The sequence below is a fragment of the Acomys minous genome, assembly GCF_964271855.1.
Source record: "Acomys minous genome assembly, chromosome: 8".
NCBI lineage: Eukaryota > Metazoa > Chordata > Mammalia > Rodentia > Muridae > Acomys > Acomys minous.
This window is the reverse complement of record NC_140489.1, coordinates 77209596-77226969: the sequence shown is the minus strand read 5'-3', so window position 1 is coordinate 77226969 and position 17374 is coordinate 77209596.

The following is a 17374-nucleotide window of genomic DNA, read 5'->3' as shown; positions in this document are numbered from 1 at the left end:
TTTCGAGAAATAGTGAGCGTGCTCCAAGAGGGGAGCTCATAACAGGCTGTCACTCCAGAATCAGGAGGCCGTGTTTACTTCACTAAGAACCACCAAGTAGTAGTTTGCTGGTGAGTCGAGTCGAGAATTAAGTGCCTAAAAAGGAATACGGATCCTCTGACTTCTAAACCGGTGCTTTTTCTTATTTTTCTAAAAATATGCTTAAACGTGTGAAGAGGTCATAGGAAAGAACACAGATAGTCCTTGTCTGCAGGGACTGAGCTAGAACCACCGTGTATTCACATGTTAATTGCTTGCTCCCTGGCGAGTCTTATCGTTTATGTGCAGACTATCATTACTAGATATTAGTAACCCATTTGCCACAACATTTGTTCATAGAAAGAAATATTTAATTTCATACAACATAATACCAAGGTGTCATTTGTCACCCACTATGACTGACACAAGAAAAGTCTATCAACATGGTCTGTAGGCAGGGCTGTCAGCAGCAAGCTGCTATTTTGCTATAATATGATATGAATCCTTTAGAAGATTTGTCAGGCACTGCACATTAAATCAACGGTTCCGCTTCCAGGAATCTGTCTTTATAAATATACACTCACAAGTTCAAAACAACACATAAACAGACATTCACTTTGCTATTCTTTCATAACAAAAGCTGGAAGAAACCTACATGTTGAACAATGTACAATGGCTTGAATTATGTATGTTTCATCCATATGAAAAAGTAATTAACAGTGGTAAAAAAGAGAAAGAAAATGTGTAGCAATATGGAGAGGCCCTGGGGATAATTGTTCAGTGAAACAAAATGTAGCAAGGTATAAAAATATAGTATATTTAATACAAGAATTGGGAAATATATGTTACAAAAAGAACATTACTACAAAGGTGATCAAAAAACTGGCTGAAATTGTCATAGAGAACAAGCAGGGGACATTAAGGTACAAGTCAGGAGAAATATATATATATATGGCATGTGCATTTCGCATGGGCCCTGGTTTCTTGGCTCTGTTGGTCTTCTTATGGAGATCTTGTCATCTCTGGGTCCTTTTATCCTTCTCCCCACTTTCCCACAAGACTCTCTATGCTTTACCCAATGTTTGGCTATGAGTCTCAGCATCTGTTTGGATCCACTGCTGGTCCAGCCCCTCAGAGGACAGCTATGCTAGGCTCCTGTCTGTGAGCATAGCAGAGTATCCTTAATAGTGTCCGGGGTTGGCTCTCTCCCATGGGTGGGTCTCAGGTTGGACCAGACATTGGTTAGACATTCCTTCTATCTCTACTCTATCTCTACTTATCCTGCACGTCTTGTAGGCAGGGTAAATTTTGGGTTGAAGTTTTTGTGGGTGAGTTGATGCTCCCCTCCCTCCACTAGGAGTCCTGTCTAGTTAGAGGGTGTCCTCTTTAGTCTCCATGTTCCCTGCTATTAGGAATCTCAGCTAGAATCACCCCCATGTCAGCTAGAACCTACACTGCCCTATATCTCGCCTAAGGTTTTCTTCTCTCTACAGACCCTCTGTGCTCCAGGCCCTGGTCCTCCCAGGCCTAATCTCTATCCTCATTTCTCTCTGTGTCCCCTCTCCTATGTTGTTCTCTCTCTTCAACCACATTCACTGTCTATTCTGTTTCCCCTTCTGAGTGAGATTTAATCATCCTCCCTTGGATCCTCCTTGTTACTTTTCTTCTTTGGGTCCGTAAATTGTAGTATATTTATCCTTTAATATATGGCTACAATCTTCTGACAAGTGAGTACATACATCTTGGGTCTGCGTTACCTCACTCAGGGTGCTCTTTTCTAGTTATATCTATTTGCCTGCAAATTTCATGGTTTCCTTGTTTTTAATAGCTGAGCAGTAGTCCACTGAGAAAAAGTACCACAATTTCTTCATTCATTCTTTGGTTAAGGGACATCTAGGTTGTTTCCAGACCTTTACTACAAATAAAGATGCTATGAACATAGTTGTGCAAGTGTCCTTGTTGTAAGGTGGAGCATCTTTGGGTATATACCCAGCTGTGATATAGTTAGGTCTTGAGGTAGAGCTATTCCCAATTTTTTGAGAAAGTGCCAGATTGATTTCCATAGTGGTTGTACAAGTTTGGACTTACATAAACAATGGGAGGAGCAGTTCCCTTTTTCCACATCCTTGTGAATAAGTGGTGTCACTTGAGTTTTTTATCTTAGCCCTTCTGAGGAGTATAAGATGTCTCATGTTCACGGATTGAAAGGATTAATATAATAAAAATGGCCATCTTACCAAAAATAATCTACAGATTCAATGCAATCCTCATCAAAATGGCAAAGCAATTCTTTACAGACCTTGGGAAAACAATTCTAAACTTCATAGGAAAAAACAAAAATCCTACAATAGCTAAAACAAGTGTATACAATAAAACAATTTCTGGAGGTGTCTCTACCTCTGACATCAAATTGTACTACAAAGCAGTAGTAATTTAAAAACTGCACGATATGGCATAAAAAAATAAACTGGTTGACAAATGGAATAAAATGGAAGACCCAGAAATAAATCTATATACATATGGAAACTTGATTTTTAACAAAAGAGTCAAAATCATACAATGGGAAAAAAGAAAGCATATTCAACAAATGGTGCTGATATAACTTGATGCCTATATGAAGAAAATGCAAATAGATCCATATTTATCACCTTGCACAAAACTGAAGTCCAAATGGACTAAAGACCTCAACATAAAACCAGACACACTAAATCTATTAGAAAAGAAAATGGGGAAGAGCCTTGAACTCATTAGCACAGGAGACAATGTCCTGAACAGAACACCAACAGCTCAGGCTTTAAGATGAACAATTAATAAATGGGACCTCAACACTGAAAAGCTTCTGTAAGACAAAGGATGCTCTTAATAGAATGAAACAGCAGTCTACAGATTGGGAAAAAGATCTTCACCAATCCTATATCTGACAAAGGGCTAATATCCAAAATACATAAAGAACTCAAACACATTAAACACCATCAAACCAAATAATCCAATTAAAAATGGGTACAGAGCTAAACAGGAAATTCTCAACAGAGGAATCTGGAACAACAGAGAAGCACTTAAAGAAATGCTCAAAGTCCTTAGTCATCAGGGAAATACAAATCAAATTGACTCTGAGATTCCAATGACACATTTTTAAAGGATATAATTTATATAATAAGCAAAAACAGTGTCCGAAGAATTGAAAGGGCAACTGTGACAACCAAGATTTTTTGAGATAGCAGGACATCTATCCACACTTTGGTTAGACGGACAGAAAAGGAAATACAGTGTAAAAGATTACATCAACTGCAGCCATCATGGGTCCATGTTGGAGATCTGGACACTCAGGAACAGACACACACACAGCTTCGCTCCGGACAGAGGGCAAAGAGGAGGAACGCTCTGGATTCTTTCTTGTTCTTGCTTCTGATCCCACCAGTGGCTCTGTTAGTTGACAAAGCCAAGATGACAGAGTAGTGAGTGATATGTTTTTGATCTGAGGGCAAACAAAAGCTGAAAAAGATTAAGCACTTTGCAGGCAATCAAGAGATTTGAAGTGGGGGGTGGGGGGAAGAGGAGCAATAGAAATTCACAAAGTGGCTTTGTGAAATTGAGTTATTCGTATTGAATTAAAACAGAAAACAAATTTGTGACTTAAAATCTATGCATTTATTTTCTTGCTTCATCTGTTAAAGAGAATGAGATACATTTTACTTCAAAATCAATCAAAATACTTCTAATATTCTTTTGTAATAAAATGAACTTGGAGCCTTTGGAGAAATGGCTAGTTGTTTATTAGAAATGATTTATTTTCATTTCTTTTGCTGGGACAAATACCCTGATGAAAAGTAACTTACAAAATAAAGGGTTTATTTGGCTTACAAGTCCAGTCTATAATTTATTAATGTAAGAAGTCAAGGCAGGATCTTAATGTAACATATTCATGGTTACTTTAAACACATAGAGATAATAATGCACATATAGTTTTACCTTGCTTGCTTGCTCTCAGCTTGCTTTCGTCTCTCTTCTCTCTATTCAGGACCCCCTGCCTTGAGAATGCTACCACCCAGAGTGGGCTGGGTCTTCCTACATCAATTAGCCATTAAGACAAATTCTCTCCAGACATGCCCAGAGGCCAATTTGATCTAGATAATGCCTCAATGAAACACTTTTCTCCAGTGATTCTAAGTAAAGTTGACAGTTGAAACTAAGCATCACAAAATGCAAACTGAGGACGGGTTAATCTGAGCTGGCCAGTTTTCAGAATTTAATGGAGTCATCTTAAAAACAGACAACAGCCCCAAAGGCCTCCTGCTGGCAATGCTGCTGTAACACACTGAATAATTCTTGCACTTGCTTTATATAAAAATCTTTCAATGAACCATTAACCTAAAAAAAATAAAAAGGCAAAGGTATATTACTCTTTGTTAGATACTAAACAAAAGCTCCCAAGAGGCCTCAATCTTTTATAAAGAACAGCAGGCCACTAAAAAATTCTGATAGAGGGAAGAATAGTCTTCAGGGAAAAGCACACCAACTGGTTATCCAGTGCTAAATAGTCAATCCTAAAAACACACATACAAGTAGCATTGCACAGTGTGCAGCCTGAGCATGTTATAGTTAGGAGTGTATATATGTGTATGTGTGTGTGTGTGTGTGTGTATGTCTGTGTGTGTGTGTGTGTGTTTACTCATATACATGTAATTACAGTTGATGAAAAAAGAAGCTATGAACTTGAAAGAGAGCAAGCAGTAAAATGCTTATTTTGACAATCTGGGAAATTATTTTTCCTTTTAAAAGAAATAGATGTATGGAAAATTCCTCATGAGACCTTTAAAAGAAATAATCAGTGTAGTCATTTGTGATCTGATGCCAGCTTATTTTTGTGTGTTAACATGACAAATAATAAATGCAGTAAAATTTTGTCACTTCATTATACAAAATGTCTTTCTTTGATATGCCATGTATCTGAAACCTTACTTCAAAGAAAGGATTTAACCTGAAGTTATTCACTGGACATGTATGTGTATGTGCATCCAAGAAATTTATTTATCTCCAGTGAATTTCCTCTTGGTTGGCTTTCAGAAGGACACGTGACTCAAGCATTCCAGGAATGTTAGGAGTTTGATGAATATATTTGAGTAGTTTACTGGACTATACCCTGTAAACGAACAATGCTTATGATTTCAAGGAACAATGCTTATGATTTCAAGGATCTTTAAAGTAACTGAATCAAATTAAAATAAAAACGAGAAGCTGATGGTTTCCGTTTTGCATGCTTATATTTGCTGGAGATTAAATAACTCCTAGAAGGGGCTCAGGAGGGTAAAGGGGCCTGCTGCCTAGCCCCAGGACCACATAGTGAAAGGAGTGAGCCGTCTCCAACAAGTTACACTCTGACCATGGCATGACATGGAGGTACCCCCTGCCACCAACACACAACAAACAATTGTACAAAGAAAACTTCTAGGGTCCTTCCTTCACATGCATTCATGAAATGTGTGGCTAAAGGATCTCTGTGAACAGTTGCCTGCAAGGTGCTTATCTCCACTTGATACCTGTACAATACAACCCCTGTGTCTAATGCTTAGGGGACACATCCAAGAAGAGGCTGTCTGCTATAGGATATGACACTATCTTCTGTCTGTGACAAGAAACAATGCCCATGGATCTTCATATCATGTTCACCTAGCAAGATCTGGGTAATGACAATAGTAGTAGACATCTCTGTAGGCTCAATTTTCTTAACAATTATACTTTATTATGAACTCACTAACAGAGCTTACTTCACATACACTAACCTAAACAATAGGAAAAGGAGATTAAAGAACACGAAAATGAAACCTTAAGGATATCAGTTCTGAGGAACAATTCTCCCGGCATAGTCAGCAGGCCCTCAGAAAATCCACATTTCAACCAAGGTTGCTGCTGGGACCTGGAAGGAGTGGGGGAGATACACAGGAAGTGTAATGGTAGGAGAAGGTGGGAATGATGCAAACACAGCACTTACATATGAACTTTTAAAAAAGTAATAATAAAATAAATATCCTTAAGAACTAGTTTTGGTTTAAGGCAGCTTTCTTTGAGGAAGTCAAAGGCCAGGCAAGCAAACACGGTTTTTATGAATAGTAGGAAACAATAAGGTTAGGAGAGGAAGGAAGGAGGGCCTGCAGGGCTGGCTCCATGGGCATCTAACCTGAGGAGCTGAGCAGGCCTTGGTGCTGAATGGTCAGCTGTTTCCACACTGAAATTGTTAATCATGTCCCAGGAAGGGGCTCCCTATCTTCCTGTTGCTCAGACTCCCACATTTTACACACACACACACACACACACACACACACACACACACACACACACACACACACGTGCGCGTGCGCGCATAGGTAGCTTGGGCCAAAGCTTATCTGTGTCACTGACTGTTGCTATGCTCAACGCAAGTCCTTTCACAGCTACTGCAAACTGCCTCCCCCACCCCATTTCCTTCCTGCAGATAAGCCTTGCTGATCACTGTAACCGCGAAAAAGCCACCAGCAAACATGAATGGGAATTGGGGAATTCGGAACAGAGAGAAAGATGTAAGTTGAGCAGATCATGTCTATCTGAGTGCTCAGACATGCCCATTGTAGTAATGTTGTCCATTTTCTTTGAAATGCCTAGTGATTCTCATCCTTGTATTGCCTCTGGCACTCCTGTGGTAGAAGGAGACAACTCATTTGCTGAAAAAAGCAGTCTCAGGGCTCCTATGTTCAGAAAACGGTACTTAATGATGAGGAGTCTGGCAGGTTAGGTAGTCCCTAAAATGTTCAAGGTTGTATTTCTCTAAGTCCCATGGAAGGCACTGGTGGCCACAGTTCATTGGCTTTGGGTGAGAGGTTTGCTTGTGACAACAGTGCCTTACGTTGTCTAGCTGCAAATTCTCACATCGAGAAGCTGGCAGTGTGGGCTTGAACAGTGAGCAGCCCAGGGGAGCTCGGAGCAGCTCGGAAGAAGCAGAGATGCACACGCTAGTGGACGCTCTGGTCTCTTATCTGATCCCAGCCTAACTGTGAGTTCCACTAAGCTTTTAATCATGAAACATGTTCATCTTAGGGGGATTATGTTTTTCTTTTAAAAAATATTTCAAAGGTAGTCAAGCAGTCATAGTGACAATGATTTTACTTATAGTAGCCATGACTGCTCACCTTGCCTAAGGCACTGCAGTAAATGAAGATGTGAAATGCTTTGGCTCACTGTTCTAGCAATCTGAGAAGTAGACACTAGACTGTTCACTGCCTGTATCAGAGGGAACTAATGCTTAGAAAGTGACATAGATAAAATTATAAACCTCATAAATGGTGGAGCAGAATTTTAAACTAAAATTGAAAGTAAAATTCAGAGGTCATGCTCTGAAACACCATAGGATTTAAAGATTCTTATATAATATTAAAATGTGGACTACATGGTATGTCTATTCCACGCCTGAGTGAGCAAAACTAACACACACACACACACACACACACACACACACACACACATACACATACACACTAATCATTTTCAACATCATCATTCAGTGAGGGGGGTTGTAGGAATCTTTTCCTCTTATAATATATAATTATCCAAAAAAGAATCACCATTTATTCATCCACAAGTTTACCTTTGAAATATTCCACATCTGTAGTCATTCCCTGGTAGGATTTCAGAGAATTTAAATCATGAGTGCTTACAGTTAGACATCATGGAAAAGGGAAGAATTGAAAGACGTGTAAGCACATAAAAATTCCTTATAAAATGAATTTCCTTTAGCATTTCCCAATAATTTCAACTTCCCATATGAGTAAAACTTAAAACTTGATATTGAAAAGAGCCTCCACATATTTTTTGTTTTTAACTATCCAATCATTTTACTCTTTAGGGATGATTAAAGCACTGATAAGCCAAATTGAAAATCACACAAACAACATGTTTTTTAGGAACAATGAATGATATTAAAACATGACATAGTGAAAATAATGCTTAATAAGTTTGCAAACATGAGATTGCCTGACATAATATTGGTTTCCTAAAATACTCTGTTGCCAAGACAAGACTGGAAATAACTTTTATAGGAGGAAATGTTCATTTCAGAACTGTGTTAATAAATGGTTTATTTAATGGATGAGTGATAAGATGGAAGCACCTGTGATTCCTTGAATCCTATCATGCTAGGCTCTCATGAGGTCTAGACACCGAGAGATGTACTGCCAGCGGAGGAGACAACTTTGTTTCTCTCTGTTTCCATATGTCCTCTAGAACACATGTCCTGAAGATTTCCAAAGGAAGAAAATATTAGTTTCTGGGTAGAGTATTAGTGGAGTGAGCAAATTGTATGTCTTGTTGTGAAAACAATAAATCCTCAGTAACATAATTAATTCTTGAAAAGTCGTTCTTCTATGCAAAATGTAAAGCTGATGCCAGTAGAATCTCACATTCTTATAAAATCTGTGTGTGGAGGGCTAGGGACATGGCTCCATCAGTAAAGTATCCAGCACACGGTCAAGATGACCTGCATTCACACCACCCTTGTGAAAGCAGATGGACTGGCACGGTCTGTAGTCCTAGTGCTGGGCATGGTGGGGTGTGAGACTCAGACAGGTTCAGACAGAACTCAGTGCCCAGCCAGTTCTGCCCATGTGCTCTGGATTCAATGAGAGGCACTGTCTCAAAAAATACGGTAGAGTGATAAAGGAAAACACCCAGCATAAATTCTGGCCTCTCTTGCACATGAACACATGTATAAATAAGCACATAAATGCACTCTAAACATACTACAGAGAGAGAAGGAGAGAGAGAATATCAGTAAAAGCTTATATTATTGATCAAATTCTCAAAAATAATTACAAATGATTTTTCTATAGTATGGAAAATATTTTTAAATGTTATACATTATAGTGAGAATAATGCAGTAAATAAATACGTTGTTCATATATATGCACTGTTTAAAATTGTTCCTTCTCTGGCTATAAAGACGGCCCAGTAGTTAAGAGAACTGACTGTTCTCTTAGATTCAGTTCTCAGCAGCCATGTGAAGTGGCTCACAGCTACTTGTGCCTCCAGCTGCAGGGAGACCCAGTACCTCTGGCCTCCGCAGGCACGTGAGTGCATGTGTGCATATCCGCATTCACATACACATATACAATGATTAAAGATTTATTTATTTTTCCTATTTTACCTTTCCTTCCATGCTACCACAAATGGGAAACATTTTGCAACTTCACAGAATTTAGAAGAATTTGTGCCGAGATTCATGAGACAGCATTGTTAGTTGCTTCTGTTGCTATGACAAAATGCCCCACCTGCATGTAACTTAGGAAAAGAAAGGGTTTGCCGCCTTATAAGTCTGTGTCATAGTTCATCACTGAAAGAAACCAAGGTAGAAGCTCAAAGCAGGAGCTTGAAGGGAGAGTTGCTTGTTATATTACATGGCACAGCCTTTAATTAAGGAGCTCAGTTCACAACCAAAGTGCAGGAGAAACAGCGTCCCTGTCTAGCTAGCTTGCAGGTGGGCTTACACAGGGCCAGGTCTCTTACACAGTTCAGGACCACCTGTCTAGGGAGAGTATACCCACAGTAGCCTGGCTCCTCTTCCTGTATCAGTGAACAATCAACACAATCTCACCTAGACCCTTGTGATGCTGAACTCTGTAAGTTCAAGGCCAACCTGATCTACAGAGTAAGTTCCAGGACATCAAAAGCTACCCTAGGAAACCCTGCCTCAATACCCCTTCCCCCCAAAAGCCACCCAAGGATGTTGGTTCTGTGCTATATTTTCAGTAATAGTTACTCTCGCAGTCCTGGGCTTTTGAGACCAAGGTTTTCAGCTTCCCTTGGGTTTGATGTAGTAACAAGCTCCCCTTCCAACTAGTAGCTACTTAAGTGTCAGAGACCACCACATGGGTACAGACATGAACAGCACTGCAACAAAGGGAAGAACAGGTCTCTTCTTATCAGGAGCTTCTATTTTGAAACGAAAAACTTTTAGATTAGTTGCTACTAAGATGACTTAGATGCACATTGAGTAGCTTTCCAACAGCCTGAAAAGTGGCCGGATTTGATCAGGTCACTGGTGTGTTATTTCTACTCTAAGTTTTCTAGAGTGTGTGATTTCCACTGATTCTTGTGGATAGCTATTAACCTTTAAGGGAAGAACAGGTGTAAGCCAGGGTTCCAAGGCAGTTGCATTTTCTAACATCACCAAATAGCCCAGCCTTGCTAACCCAATCAGCCTTTCTGAAATTTGTTCTTTATTTCCCGCGGCTTAGGCGCTGAGGTGGCTGTTGATTTCAGGGTTACATGTCTCTTCTGGATCCCCATCAGCTCCTTCACCTTATCACCCACTCAGAAAAGAAACCTTTTCTTTCTTCTTACAGTTCATGTACAAGTTAATCACAAGATTAACTTGGCTGCCCCCTAAATAGTTCTGTATCAGCTCTTTCATCTCCATCCCGCAATCAATACCTCCTGTTTCCAAGCCTGGAACTTCTTGCTGAACTGTTACAATCATCCGCATGTCACCTAGCATAGCCCGACAATCCCTCTGTTCACTAGAATGCTCAGTGTCCTCAGCAGCCACACCCGCTCCCACAAAACAAGGAGAACTGGATGGTTTTCATTGCCCACTGTCACGTTACCACGCATGTGGGCACTGTCTATTTATTCTCTGTAGTTCTGATGACAGCCTGGGAAGGCAGAAGAGAAAAATGCACGTAAAGCGACAAAATGTGTTGTGCCTAAATGTCACAAAGCTGAGATTCTGATTCTGATTTATATGTCTTGAAAGCCCACTTCTGTTTCACTGCCCTGTCCCACCATAGTGTGTTTCTGATGGACAGAAAAAGATGTTTTGTAATTATGGCTGAAGCTATTCTAAAGAGGAATTTCTTCCTGAGCAATATATAAATAAATCATCTTTGGCAGATCGTTCAAAAGGCGATTATCTGAGATAACTGAGATAACCAGAGAGGCTGGCCAAGTGACGGGATTGTGCTAGCATCTGTAGCTGGACTCAGATTAGATCAGCCAGTAGGTGCTTTTAATGTGCTATTTTGTAATATGTTCATGATTTATTTGACATAAGCATGCAAGCAATAGACTATTTTCATCGTTTGTTAGTCATGAAGGTGGTTTTTATTTTTCAGTGGTCAGTGCTTCCTTGTTACTTATGGTGTAGCAATTTTAATGACTTATTTGACATAAGCATGCGAGCAATAGACTATTTTCATGGATTGTTAGTCATGAAGGTGGTTTTTATTTCGCAGTGGTCAGTGCTTCCTTGTCACTTTTGGTGTAGCATTGATACTAGAATTCTGTCGCTCTAAAGGCTGCTCTGTATTTGGTAAGTTTAAGAATGTGTTATGTTGATCAGGTTTTTTTTTTAAAAAGAAAGAAAATAACTGGTAATCATAAAATAATTTCACACAATGATGCTATGTTTATTACAGAAACTCGCTCATTATTGATCATTTATGTTAATGTTTAACATTTGACATATGTTTAGAAATACTTTGTTCGAATTATCCCACTGACCACATATTTGGGGGTATTCTAGAAGCCTGTTTAGTCTTTGCTAACTTTAACAGTTTGAACTAGGTATACAGCAGACTTGGTAGCGTGGACTTTTACCTACATGCATGAGGTGCAGAGAGCAATCCTCATCACCACATAAGCTGAGCATGGGTGGAACACACAATCCCAGTGGTCAGAAAGTGGCAGCAAGGAGGGTCAGGAGTTTAAAGCCAGACTGAGGCACAGGTCCTGTCCCAAAAGTAAATAAGCAAAAAAATTTAAATTAGTAGTTTGTGGTACTGCAGTCTGATATGCTACGTGTAATGGGGATACGTACAGAGTATAATAGGCCTTGCTCTTCCACGTGCTGACCCTTGTCCCTATTTAACAGGAACTTACAGGACAATGATCTAAAGGAAGAGTATGCATGTTACAGGCTGATGGCAGTGGAGGACTTTTTTTTTTTAAAGGAGGGAAAAAGAATGTGGAAAAACACAAAAACATGAGATGCCCTTTTAAAAGTAAGCACATAGGAGATGCTATCTATTTTTAATTACTATAGAATGCTTGCAGGGGACGAGGAGAATGGTCAGAAATGTGGTCAGGCAAGAAACTAGAGCTAGGTTGTTATAAAGGCAATTTGTGCTTTATGCCAAATCTCTTACATTTTATTGCAGCATATCATAAGAAGACATTAATAATCCGAAGACATTAAAATGCCGTGATTACTGACAAACTGATTTTGAAATGCAAGCAGACGGGCAAGGGGCCCAGCCAATGAAGAACAATGCAACTATGCAACTTGTATCACCAGATATCAATGCTTCTTACAAAGCAGTACAAAGAGAGAAAGGGCCTGACACTGACCTCTTAAAACCCAGGCACACGCATGGACATATCACCTGCAGCGTGGGGGATGCCATAGCAGAGCAGAGGAAGAAAGGCCCTTCCAGTAGGTGGTGTGGAGTAGACATATACCTGGGTAGGGAAAAGTGATTCAGCATCTGCCCTCACACCACAGGCAGAACAAAAAAATTCAAGTGGATTGCATTCTTGAAAGGAGCCACTTGGAAGCCAAATTGATGTGCACTGGATGATGAGTGGCTCTGCTATGGCTGCTGAATCCTCAAAGATGTTGGCTGCTGATTGTGTGCAGCAGTATTTAATGTTTACTAGATAGCGGGAGTGAAGGTAGGTGCTCCGCGTAGGATGGATGGGTGGCAGAGGTCAGTGGTGACTCTCAGAGAAAAGCAAGGGACATCTATTTTATTGCCATACCCTCCAAGGACTAACACACCAGGCTTTCATCGTCTCTTGAGTTTGGATAGACCCTTCTACCCTGGAGCTCTATAAAGACAACAGGGCTCATCTGCTCTCTCTGTCCTAAGCTCTTTCGTCCCTGGTCCTCTGCTGAGTAGCATCCACTGTTTTCAGGTGTTACAGTTGTTATTTGCCTAGTCACCTAAGGAATGAATATATGTCTTAAGCAAAACTTATATTGCCTCTCCTTATTTGCTAATTTTAACTTGTGTGTATGTATGTCACACAATGTAAGTACAAAGTACAGTGGTAAAAGGAAAGCACAAAGATGAAACCCCAAAGCTTCTCAAAGGAACACAGGATAAGTTAAAAGAATTCAATCCTATAAAATCCACAATGTCCATATAATTATATTCAAAGTCATGTGCAAAATGGGAACTACATGGCAAATTGACTGGTTATTGGTAAAAGATTAGAGTTGCTTTGGAAGGCAGTTGTGGGTAAAACTCATCAGATGCAACAAAAGCTGCTTGGGGACATCAACAGACACCTGAACTTGGAGAGTAGGTATTTTCCTCTCAGGACAGAACACCATAACGGTGCAGGTTTTAAATACTTAACATCCCTGAGGACAAGAAAATGTGTTGTGATCCTTGATGGTGAATTTGGTATATGGAGGGAACAAAAACTTTGCAGAAGCGATAAAGCCTAAGTATCTTCAAAAGAATAATTTAACTTATTACACCTTTCACACTTAGAAGAAAGTGAAGCCAGTAAAAGTATTCAGAGCACGTAGAGAGGGAGATACCATAGAGAGAACAGAGATCCTGATGTGATCAAAGAAGGCTCTTCCAGAAGAAAAGTCATCAGGTTTAATGTCACAGATTTGGAGGGTGTACCAATCAGTCATGCATGGGAGCAAATGGATCTGAAGGCTATTTCTAAGTTGCAGAAGATACCCTATAAAATTGATCACTCAAATTTATAGTGAGGAAGGATCACTTTCAAGGATGTTCAAAGCTTACCTTACCTAAGTGATGATTACAACCACAACAGAAAGATATTATGAGGAGTTTCCAGACTCCTTATTAAATTTTCAGAACACCACAGTCAGTAGGCACAACAAAGAACATGACTCACAGTGGGCAGGCTCAGTGATAACCAAAAGCGCAGCACACCAGCACTGAGATGGCAGAGCCTGCATCAGTTATTAGGACCTAAGAGAATGTGGCTCTAACATTCTGAAAGAACAGCTTAATTTTGACAGAATAACGAAAAGTGTGCCACTTCCTGGGAAAAATATCAGACTCCAGAGAAGGCAAATAAATGGACTGGGCACTTTGTAGAGAAGTGGGCAGCACAGAGAAGAATATTCCCAGGGTACATGGGTTTATGGGACCATGTCATGGAGAGCTATTGGCATTGCAAAGATAAATCCAATAGAAGAGAGTGGCAGAACAAAAGAAAATACATTGAAAAAGATCTTTCCTTGACATGTAGCACAGACCTGGTGCTACTGTAGCAATGAGGAGCTATGGTCAGGAGTGAAGTGGGCCTCCAGGTTCTGTGTTTGAAAAGATGAACTGAGACAATTGTTCATAATGAGAACCCCACTTCCCAGTCTTCTACCCCCCATATCCATAGCCATGAGGAATTAATGCTGATATGAAAACTGATACCTTAGTCTAGAGACAATTCTCATTGGTCAAATAACAGACAGTGATATTTTCCTAACGCTAACTCTTCAGATATCCTGGGCTGGACATGCAGAGAGATAGGTAGTAAGAACTCTCTGGTCGACAGTACTTAGTTGTGGTCCCCAGTGACCTCCTTGGAGAAACATGTGCAAAGTATGTTCTTTGTATTGTGCTTAGTAAGCAGAATGGTGGACAAGGAACAATTTTAAAGCTAGCTTCAAAAGTAAGACTAAAAGAAATATTTCATAATTACCATATATATCCACAAAACTTGGTTATTAAAAAGACTGTTCTCTTATTTAAGAAAGTTCAAATAATGTTTATTTAAAGTGTGTATACAATGTGGAGACTAGTAAAATCCTCACCAAGCAGTTTTGGATGCAATTATAACAGACTGAACTGTTAAGATGCTATCATGAGGACCAGGTGAAAGATTATATCAACACATGGAAATCAGAGTGGAAACAGGGCTCCCTTCTACGGGAATACACACACACACACACACACACACACACACACACACACACACACACAGTGACAGAAGTCTACAAGCACTGTGGATTTTCCCCTGTAATAACTCATGCTCTTAAGTGAGTGCACTCTGATAATCTTCCTCTTATATGCAGAATGCCATAAGACATACTCAGTGAAAATGGAATTCTTAGGGCACCTCTATGAAGATTGTTAGGCCTTTTTCCTGCCTTTACACACACACACACACACACACACACACACACACACACACACACACACTGGGGGGGGGGCTTGAAAAACTACTTCTATCGGCTCTGTTCATATCAGCTAAACCATGTGTTACATAACTGTTTGTAGAAAGGGTTGTTATACCATCTTCACAGCCACAAATCAGCACTGACATGAGCAGCTGTGAGTTCTGGAGGAAGCTATGACAGCACTCAGACACTTGACATGCATGCATTTAAGCCCAATAAAATGATGTTCTTTAATGCCAAAAGAATTATTTTAATTAAGCACAGCCTCAAATTCAGGTTCCTAGCCCAGTACCTGCAACTTCTGGGTCAGCTTTAAAACACTAATGCCAGAAGAAACCACAAATATGATGTGTGCATAACCTTTCCGTCTGACCCTAACTTCAACATACTAAGAAAGAGAATGCTGAGAAACTCAGTAGCGTTATAGGCTCAGATCTCGATACCAGCTAACACTGACTGACTATGAAAAACATTTACTGTGAACACAAATTCTGGTTTAGTAATAATAAAGCTGTCATTATTTAAAAGACCTTAAAAGAAAAGAATAAATAATTTAGGTTGAAATGGCTTCTTCATTTTATTTGTAAAACACATTCTCTTCAATTACAGTATTAGTTACTGTTTTTTTTACTATTATTATTATTGTTATTATTACTGTTCTGTTTGTAAAAATGTTGATCAAAGATACATTTGGATTCAACCTTTGATGCCGAAAAGCCTTTTCCCCACAGGCTAAGAAATCTTTCAGTCTTCAAAAGAGTACATTGCGGAGCATCTTATGGGTATATGGCCAGGAGTGGTATAATGGGTCTTGCGGTAGAACTATTCCCAACTTTCTGAGAAACTGCCAGATTTATTTGCAAAGTGGTTGTACAAGTTTTCACTTCCACAAGCAATGGAGGAGTGTTTCCCTTGCTTCCTATTCTCGTAAGCATGTGCTGTCGTCTGCATTTTTTATCTTAGCCATTCTGATGGGTGTAAGATGGAATCTCAGAATCATCTTGATTTGCATTTCCCTGATGACTAAGGACATTGAACATTTCTTTAGAGGCATGTAAGTAGCTAAAGATTTCTCTGTTGAGAAATTCTGTTTAGCTCTGTACCCCATTTTTAATGGTACTATTTGGTTTGTTGGTGGTTAATTTCTTGAGTGCTTTATGTATGTTGGATATTAGCCCTCTGTCAGATTTAGGTGTGTTGAAGATCTTTTCCCATCTGTAGGCTGCCATTTTGTCATATTGATGGTGTCCTTTGCCTTACAGAAGGCTTTCAGTTTCATAAAGTCTCATTTGTTATTGTTGATCTTAGTGTCTGAGCTGTTGGTGTTCTGTTCAGAAAGTTGTATCCTGTACCAATGTGTTCAAGGCTATTACCCACTTTCTCTTCTATTAGATTTAGTGCATCTGGTCTTATATTGAGGTCTTTGATCTATTTGGACTTGGATTTTGTGCAGAGTGTTAAGTATAGATCTACTTGCATTTTTCTACATGGTGACTTGCAGTTAGACCAGCACCATCTGTTAAAGATGCTTTCTTTTTTTTCCATTCTCTATGGTTTTGGCTTCTTTGTAAAAAATCAAGTGTCTGTAGGTGTGTGGATTTATTTCTGGGCCTTGGTTCTATTCCATTAATTGACCTATCTGTTTTTATGCCAATACTATGCTGTTTTTATTACTATTGTTTTGTAGTACAGATTGAAATCAGGGATAGTGACACCTTGAGAAGTTCTTTTATGAAATTAGAAAATATTCTGAGTGAGGTTATCACAGACCCAGAAAGAAACACATGGCCTGTACTCACTTATAAGTGAACACTAACCATAAAGTACAGGATAACTATGCTACAATCCACAGACCCAAAGAAGCTAAGTAACTAAGGAGGGCCCTAGGCAGGATGCTTGAATCTCACTCAGAAGGGGAAATAAAGTAGACATATTAAGTGAATGAAAGGAGGGAATTGAGTAGGAGAGGGTGTGAAAAGGGAGAGACGTGGGGATCAGATGTGGGGAGAGCAGGAGGTTCCTGGAGAGAAAACAGACAGCATTGGGGGGGGGCATCTGTGAGACAAGCTTGAAACATGGGATGTCGCAGGCTCCCAAGAATCTATGGGGGTGACCCTAGCTGAGACACCCCCCAGAAGCAGGAGATTTGGAACGTGAAGTCGCTAC